This window comes from Podarcis pityusensis, assembly GCF_964106645.2.
Source record: "Podarcis pityusensis genome assembly, chromosome: 8".
Lineage (NCBI taxonomy): Eukaryota > Metazoa > Chordata > Lepidosauria > Squamata > Lacertidae > Podarcis > Podarcis pityusensis.
In genome coordinates, this window is record NC_138033.1 from 13289543 (window position 1) to 13298629 (window position 9087).

A 9087-nucleotide genomic window follows, 5' to 3' on the forward strand; every position below is an offset into this window, starting at 1 on the left:
ATCTGCTCTTGGGACCCCCCCACTTTCTCCGACTTCATGTTAGATGTGTTTAACATGAAAATAGATATGGTGAAATAAAAGGAGGATTCTTTGGTTGCTTAGGTCATAGTTTGGGACAATGAGGGAGCCTCAGTTGGCATCCAACTGTCCTGAGAGACAATGGAGTTCAACCCCAGCTTTTTATGTGGCTGCATCACACTGTTGACTCATGCCAGGATCATACACTCAAGGCTCACAAACAAGGAAGGGAGTGTTGTTTTCAAATATTGTTGTGTGGCCACAGCATGTGTCTTTTAACAGGGCCAGGAGATGGCAAGGATAGAATTCCTTGTATTTTAATGCAAATCACCTGACCACAAGAATTTGATTTTGTTAACAAAGTTAATTAGGGCAGTTTTCAGAACCTCTAATTTCATTATATTTTATAAAGATAACCTGTTTATTACTAACCTTCATGTCTTGTGACTCCCTTGGGTATAATGCCATTTTTGTTTACATCTCAGTAATTTTTTTTACCTGAATTCCTAATGTTGAAAATTTTGTATATTCATGTTCTGATGAAATTATAGTTTTCAGATTTCTTAAACATACACTTTTAATAACTAACGTGTTAAAATTCTCATTCACCATCTCAGGCATCATCTTCTGTTCCCTTAGTAAAGGACTAAAGTCAATACTTCTTTCCTTTTTTCCAGATACCTTTTTCCCCAACTATTTCACTTTCCAAGGTTGTGCAACAGCAAATTTCTGTGCCATCCGGAAAAACGGAAGAGTTTTTATTGGAATTAGAAGGTTTATTCTTTCAGTTTATGAAGAAAGCTGTTATAACGCTTCCCGAATCTCACACCAGCCTGAACAGGAAGGGTAAATGGGACAGTGTACACCTTCTCCTTGTGTATTCCAAAATCCATGGCAATGAAGAGGAATTGGAGGCCTAGTGGTGAAATCTAGGACTCTGGATCTCTGTTTCTTGCTTGCTTGCTTTTGGTGGAGGTAAAGAGAAACAAGAGCAGAGAAAAGGGGGTCAGAATGTGGGGATTGTGGATTCTAAATACAAAGATCTCTGTAGTGTATCATTAAAAAATAGTTAAGTTTTATTATGATCATTATAATGCAAAATAAATGGTTATGAAAAATAAAATGCTGGTTCTCGGATCTGTTTCTTTCGGATACAAATGCAATTATTATTTATTGATTTAGCTGAAGGGAATACAAATATAAAATACATAAAATTGGATAAAAAGAAAATAATATACATTGCACAACTAAAATCATTATTGTAATCAGACAATTTGTTAGATAAGAGGTTTCGCCTCTGAAGAATTTAACAGGGCATTTTTTCAGCCAGAGTTCACTGGAGCTCAGCTCTGGCCCCTCTCATGTGGGTGCCATTGCCATTCTAACAGAACAAGAAGATGTTTATGGTGAGCTCCAACCCCTCTTTTTCTAGAAAAAAACACTGAGAGGCAAAAGATGTGGGACATAATATACAGATGACAGATTGGGAAAGTTTATGGAAAAATGATATAAAATTTATGGCACTTAAGGAGCGTTATAGGAAAATGATGTACAGATGGTATTTAACTCTGGTTAAACTATCAAAGATGTATAAAAGAAAAGAAAATAAGTGTTGGAAGTGTAAAAAAGCAGGGGGTATTTTTTACCATATGTGGAGGCAATGTAAGTTTATAAAAGGTTTTGGGGAAGTGATCTATAATGAATTGAAAAAAAAGTTTAAAATAACATTTGTTTAATAACTGGAAGCTTTCTTTCTTTCAAAAATTTTTTATTCATTTTATAACACAAATAGAGGGGGAGGGGGAAGGGAAAGCGACGGGAAGGAGAAAAGGAACAGGCTTTAAGAAGGGGACTTAGGAGGGAGCCGAATAGGATAATAAAAATGTTTTGAGCAAGCTCAAAGTTAATACAACCGTCTCCAAGGCTTCCGACACAGGCTCAGGGTCTGATCCGGTGCACGAAGCCCAAGAGAAAGCCCCAGGCTGCGTGCCCTGTATTTAAGACCTCTGACCCCTCCTACCATTTAGCAACATAACAATCTCCCCAGCAACACTCCTTGCCCAATCACAGCTTGTGGCCAATTTAACCCAACAACAGTGGGGTGGCCTTCAGGCCCCGACCGCAACACGTGCTCTCTGTTATGGAGAACATGCTTTGGCAGGAATCAAAACATTAACTTTTAGGTTTTATTGTATTATAAAGTCTTTTTTTTTTCCAGATGAATACTTCAGAATGCAGAAGAATATATATAGCAGACAGGATGGCTGAAAGTTACAGGACCCTTGGGGCAATCATGGTGAAGCTTCAGTATCAGGATTCAGGTTCAGTTTTCCAGTCAATGGAGTATCATTTCTCGACACAACAAGCTCATCTCTCCTGACATTGAAGTGCAGGCCAGGGGCATGGCAACTGGTCTATCAGTCTCTCCTAGTTGCCTTCAGACAGGGTGAAATAGACAGAGCACCCCCTCCCCTTTCCACTGACTGAGCAGTCTGGCAGGATACATTGGTCATGCATGCAACAGGCACCAGTAGTATAGGGATACTAAAAGGACCCCTGGCCGTTAAGTCCAGTCACGGACGACCCTGGGATCGCGGCGCTCATCTTGCTTTACTGGCCGAGGGAGCCGACGTTTGTCCACAGAAAGCTTCCAGGTCATGTGGTCAGCATGACTAAGCCACTTCTGGCAAACCAGAGCAGCGCACGGAACGTCGTTTACCTTCCTGCCAGAGTGGTACCCTATTTATCTACTTGCACTTTGACGTGCTTTCGAACTTCTAGGTTGGCAGGAGCAGGGACTGAACAATGGGAGCTTGCCCCATCGTGGGGATTCGAACAGCCGACCTTCTGATCGGCAAGCCATAGGCTCTGTGGTTTACTACAGATACTACAGATACAGAAGGATACTACTTCCTGTTAATTGCTTATGTCCTGCTACTCCTGACTTTGATTGATGATGTCATATGACACGCCACCCCAAAACTCCCATCCCAGAAGTGCCAGCTTCAAGGCCCACTTGGAGGGAGGGGACTTAGGTGCTTGGTAAGCGTGTGCAGGTACAAGCAGTGACAAGAAAGATCTGTGGAGGACGGGGTGAATCTTCCTGGATACAGGCAATTGGAGTCGGAAAGTCACAGGGTTGATCTGGTCCACAACTTAAAATGGGCCCAATCTCTGTGGGTCCAGTTTCCTGCATCTGCCTTTCTGGGGCAAATAATGTGCCGACAGCCAAACCTGACCTTTCACATTAATTGGGTGCCAGGCTGTCAGTATGCATCTGACAACCTGGCACAGACCAAACACTCTTTTAGCAAACTCTGTAATGCTGACAGTTTTTCTACAAAGTGTTCTGCTGCTGAAACAGACAGAGTGTCAGTTGGGGTTGAGAAGGTTGCGAGGATGGTATCCATAACTTACAACATCACAGAGGCTGAATCCCACAGAGTTCATTAAAAAGATTGCATCCAATATGAAAAAAGAGCTTTGTCTTACATTATAGAAATATAGGATTTCTGGGAAAGCATGCACTCTGTATTTCCATAGATTCCTGCTCCTCACTGGACCAGTCCTTCCCAGTTGGAATCCTTCGGTACCCTTCCTTGGCCCATAAATCCCTCCAAGTCAGCTTCTTCTTCCAAAGGTCACCTGCTGGTTCATTCTTCCTTGGCTTTAGGTCACTCTGGCATTCTGAGGGCCTTCCTGAGGATATGCTTCTTCCATGCACAGATGGCTTCTTCCATGACAGATGGCTTCTGGCCAGGCTAAACAATACAGAAGTGTGGGAGCAGTACACTGGTTGGGAAAGCCCCTTGTTTCTGGTCTGAAAGAAGCAGCAAAAGAAGGTGCTTCAGGCAGGAGGTGTGAGGACTCTGACAGGATTCTAGAGCCCAACAGCCTTCTTCCCAAAGCCTGGTAAGCAGTAACTAGGCTTTGGGAAGGAGCCCTCATGTCCCCAGGAGCTGCTTAGGTGGCCCTTCTCTGCTGGCAGGGAGAAATCAGGACACCTTCAAATCAAAGCACAACTCATGACAGCTTAATGAATTCCATAGCCATTCAGGCCAAATTGGGACTTTTGAGGGGTGTGCATTCAAATCAGATTTAAAATAACTCTGCCTCCAAGGTGAATGGACTCTTGAACTGTAAGAAGAATATCTTCCACTGTGATCTGCAACAATGGGTATTAAGAGGCTTAATGGCTCTCGTGCTGGAAGGAAGATAGCTATCATGACTAGATTTAAAAAGAAAAATACTGAAAAGCTACAAAACTGTCAGTGCAAACTTGAATGGCCCCATGGTTGCGAGCAGGTTCCAGGTTCACCTGATTTCTGGGAAAAGCATTTGTGTGACATGCTAATTGTTGATTGCTTTGTGCCTCATTATAATTAGATTGTTTCCATCTCGGTTTTATCATAAAGCCCGAGGGAGGAACACATTTATTTAAAGTACCTGTTTACGGACAGTGTAGGTGTGGCTAGACTGGAAGAGGCATCTGGCTGAATCCCACAGAGTTCCTTAAAAAGATTGCATCCAATATGAAAAAAGAGCTTTGTGTTACAATGCAAAAATATAAGATTTCTGGGAAAGCATGCACTCTTTATTTCCATAAATTCCTGCTCCTCACTGGACCAGTCCTTCCCAGTTGGGATCCTTGGGCACCTATCCTTGGCCCATAATTCCCGCAAGTCAGCTTCTTTTTCCATAGTTTACCTACTTGGCTTTTGATTACTCTGGCATTATGAGGGCCTCCCTGAGGATATGCCTCTTTTCACAGTTGGTTTCGACTAGTGCCCAGGCAGAACAATACAGAGGTGTGGGAGCAGTGCAATGGTTGGAAAAGCCCCTTCCTTCTGGTATGAATGAAGCAGCAGAAGGAGGCGCTTGTACGGATTCTGACAGGAGGACTCCGACATCGTCCTACAGTCCAACAGTATTCTTCCCAAAGCCTGGTAAATAGTAACTAGACTTTGAGAAGGAGCCCTCATTCCCAAGGAGCTGCTTCTGTGACCCTTATCTGCTGGCAGGGAGAAATCAGGACACCCTGGAATCAAGGCACAGCCCATGACAGCTTAATGAATTCCATGGCCATTTTGGTCAAATCGGGACTGTTGAGGGGTATACATTCAAATCAGCTTGAAAATAACTTTGCCTCCAAGGTGAATGTACTCTTCAATTGGAAGGAGAATATCAGAACATTTACAGCTAAAAATGGTCAGAGTAGAAGGCCATAGGATTGACATAAAAGTCCATTGCCTTTTAAATATGACTTTTTGTATGTTGTGTTTTTAAAAGGCTAAGGTACCTGAACATACAAAGATTGTTAGGCCCAGCCAGTCTCTTCCACCACCTGTTCTAACTTTTTTCTCATTTCACTTAGTTGAGAGATGTGTCCTCTTGTATTGGGGTTAGATGACATAACCATGCATTCAAAAACAGTCAAACCTTCTGTTTTACATTAAAAACAAAACTCTGATGCTTTATATCAGGAAATACCATACTTCCCCATTCCAAACTATTGATTTGAAAGATACACATTTCAGAACCAACTTTTTATTTCACACAATCCTTTATATTTATCATAATAAGCATAATGACACACTATAATACAGCCCTATAATACACTATAATATACAGCACTATATAAAGCTATGGTTTTCCTCGTAGTGATGTATGGAAGTGAGAACTGGACCATAAAGAAGGCCGATCACCAAATAATTGATGCTTTTGAATTATGGTGCTGGAGTAGACTCTTGAGAGTCCCATGGACTGCAAGAAGATCACATCTATCCATTCTGAGGGAAATCAGCCCTGAAGCTGAGGCTCCAATACTTTGGCCAACTCATGAGAAGAGAAGTCTCCCTGGAAAAGACCCTGATGTTGGAAAAGATGGAGGACACAAGGAGAAGGGGACGACAGAGGACGAGATGGTTGGACAGTGTTCTCGAAGCTACCAGCATGAGTTTGACCAAACTGCGGGAGGCAGTGGAAGACAGGAGTGCCTGGCGTGCTCTGGTCCATAGGGTCGCGAAGAGTCGGACACAACTAAGCAACTAAACAACAACAACAACACAGCCCTTTTTCTCTGTGTCCTACATCCCATTTACCTCCATCAACAGCAAAAAAGGAAGAGACGTGTATCCTGAGGCCTGACTCCCACCATTAGACTTCCAACTCCCCAACCGCCCCATTGCTGTGAATTCTTGAATTCACAAGAAGGAGATTTATGCTGAACCATAATTACCCATCAATGTGAGGTTGGTGTGAGATATGTGAAGCATTATAAAAGTTATTTCAATTGGAAAAGAGTTTGAGGCAGGGGAGATAAAGGGAAGTGCCAGACAAACCAAAACTCCAAAATATACTTGAAGAAGTTGCAATACAAAACTATACAGACTTATCTGGGAGTAAGACCCATTGAAATCAGTGACACTTACATCAAGGAAGACAGATATAGAATTGCATTATAATCCCTTTGAAATAAATGCTTACAACTTCCACCAACAGTGCATAGGAGTGTGCTTAAATCCCTATGCCGCCTCCAATCCTTCCAGCCAAATATATTTATCGGTGAGGGATGGGGTGGAAACTTGAGAAGCACCTTTGGCTATCAAGGAAGGAGTTGCATTGCTCAGTAGGCCTAATATAAATAATGAAGCAAAGAGAAGGACACCCCAAGATAGACAGCTTAGTGATGAATGTCCTCTGTGCCTTCTGTGCTGTGTATAGTTAAAAATACCTTGGTTGGTGTTATAGCGGAAAATGAGGATATTGCTCTGTGTCTAAGAGCAGTGGAAATAGAAGAAGAAAATAGGCAAAAAGCTGTCCCTCACCCGTTTAAACACAAGGTGAACATGCTGGATCAGGACAATCACCCATCTAGTCCAGCATCCCAACCAATCCCTGTGGAAAGCCTGCAAGCTAGACAAGACTGCAACAATATTCTGTCCATCAAAAATCCCCAGCACCAATTATTCAAAGGCAAAAGTTCTTTTGACAGTGGAAGTAAAACATAGGCATTGTGGGAAAACATGCCCTCTCTGAATTTATCTAATCCTCTTTTTAAGTCATCTGAGTTGGTGGCCATCACTGCAGCCTATTAGAGTTGCCATATCTTGAAGAGCAAAACGAGCACAGCCAGAGCTGCTGTTAGCCTGCCAAAGAGGCATAAGGGCCCAGTGGGAGTGGCCTACCGCCTTCCTGTCATGATAGTCCTGTACCCATGGACATCTGAACAGCCACTCCAAGAAGGATGCTGCCGTACTTCAGGGCTCTTCTTATCTTTTGGAAATGAAGAATGGGATTTGAAGCAGGTATAAGCAACTAGCTGGGTTCTATTCAAGACAATGTGGCTAAGGACAGTCATCAGCAAACAGATCAGCTGAGTCAAAGTATCTCCCCCCCCCCCCAACAATCTGACACAATTAGAACAAGGAGGGGCAAAGTTTCATAATATGATTTAATTAGTTCTCAGTAATTATCTTGGAGTCATTGTATTCCATTCAGTGCATACCAGTGTGTCCCTGGCACCTTTCAACAGTCCAGAGCTATGCCTAGCTTTGCCACCTGAGCAGTCACCTGAGCTGTACCTTGAGGCTTTCTTTGCAATTTGATTAGTATATTGCTTCCTCCAACTCAGTAAGGCTCCACTTCAAGTAAGAGCAAAGAGAGAGGCACAGGCTCAGAATATACTTTTATTCATCAAATACCAAGCAACTCTCCGTACACCTTGGATGTGATAGTAGTAGCAGTTTGTGCACATGGCTGTAGCGAATGAGGGCTACAATCAGGCACTGAAGAATATGGTTGGTGGTCTCAGCCATTGTGGGAAGATATTTTAAAATATTATCACAAGCCATTCAAGCACTTAGTGTTTGCAGCAGAACAACCAAAGAAACAAATTACAGTATTCGTTCTGCTTTAATGATGGACATAGTCATATGGCCACAATGGACTTTTCAGCCTCCTTAGAACAAGTTGCTCCCTTTGAACTGTCCATTGTCCTGCAGTATCCCTACCAGGGGGAATCGACACCTTCCCTGCTGCCCTGCACCAATACATATGGCAGCTGCCTCTTTTGTTAAGAGACAATTGCCTGTATTCTCACTATCCAAAAGCTTTTAGTATTCTTTAAGGAGTTTCTGCTTTAAATTTGCTATATAGATACAGCTTTATAAAACTGAGTGGCATGTTTTTAAAATAATAATAATTTTAAAATCCAGATTACTAAAAATAAAAAATAAAAATGAAGCGCTGTAGTTGCCTGACTGCATAAAACAACAATGTCTCAGAGGAACAGATTTTAAGACAGAGAAATAATTGCATAAGGTACAAGTGGATTTTATAGAGTCCAGAGGTGGATGTACTTCTACACCCATTGCGTCAGGAGACTGGGCATCAAGAGAGGAGACAAAAACATACTGTATCAGATTCAACTGGAGCCACTTTATTAATTATTACTGAAAAACTCTGAACCACATAGGTGGGAAAGACCACATGTGCACAGTATGCAAATCATCTGTTAGGCTCCAATGCTTTTTGGGAAGCCTGCCGTGCAGGGAGGACAGGTAAGTTAATCTTCTGGAGGAACTGCAAACCAAATTTGGACAAATTCAGAAAATGTGGACAGGTGAGGATTTTGTCTAACTCTTGTATGGAAGCAGCCCCCCCCCCCCCGACTGCCAGCCATTAAATGTGGCTTCCTGAGAAAGGATGGGGAGAAAAGGACTAGATGGACCCCCAGATGGTTAAGTCCAGTTTAATTTCCTTTGGGGTGTGGCACTCATCTATCTGGGTCACCCCAGTCACTCTTTGCCTATTTGGCTCTCAAATGCTTTCTTGAGTGCCTTCACCATTTAAATTGTAAATTATCTATATCAAAAAAGTAATCAGAAGCATCTATCAGCAACTAATGAGATCATAACTAATGAGCTTTGCATTTCAGTATCTCCCTCTTTATCTTTGTAGTGGGGAAAAAACAACTCCCATTCCCAGACATCACTTTTGTTCCCAAGAGTTCCCTGTGACATGAGACCATGGCCTATAAATGCCTCCAGGTAAGCCTCTACCTGCATC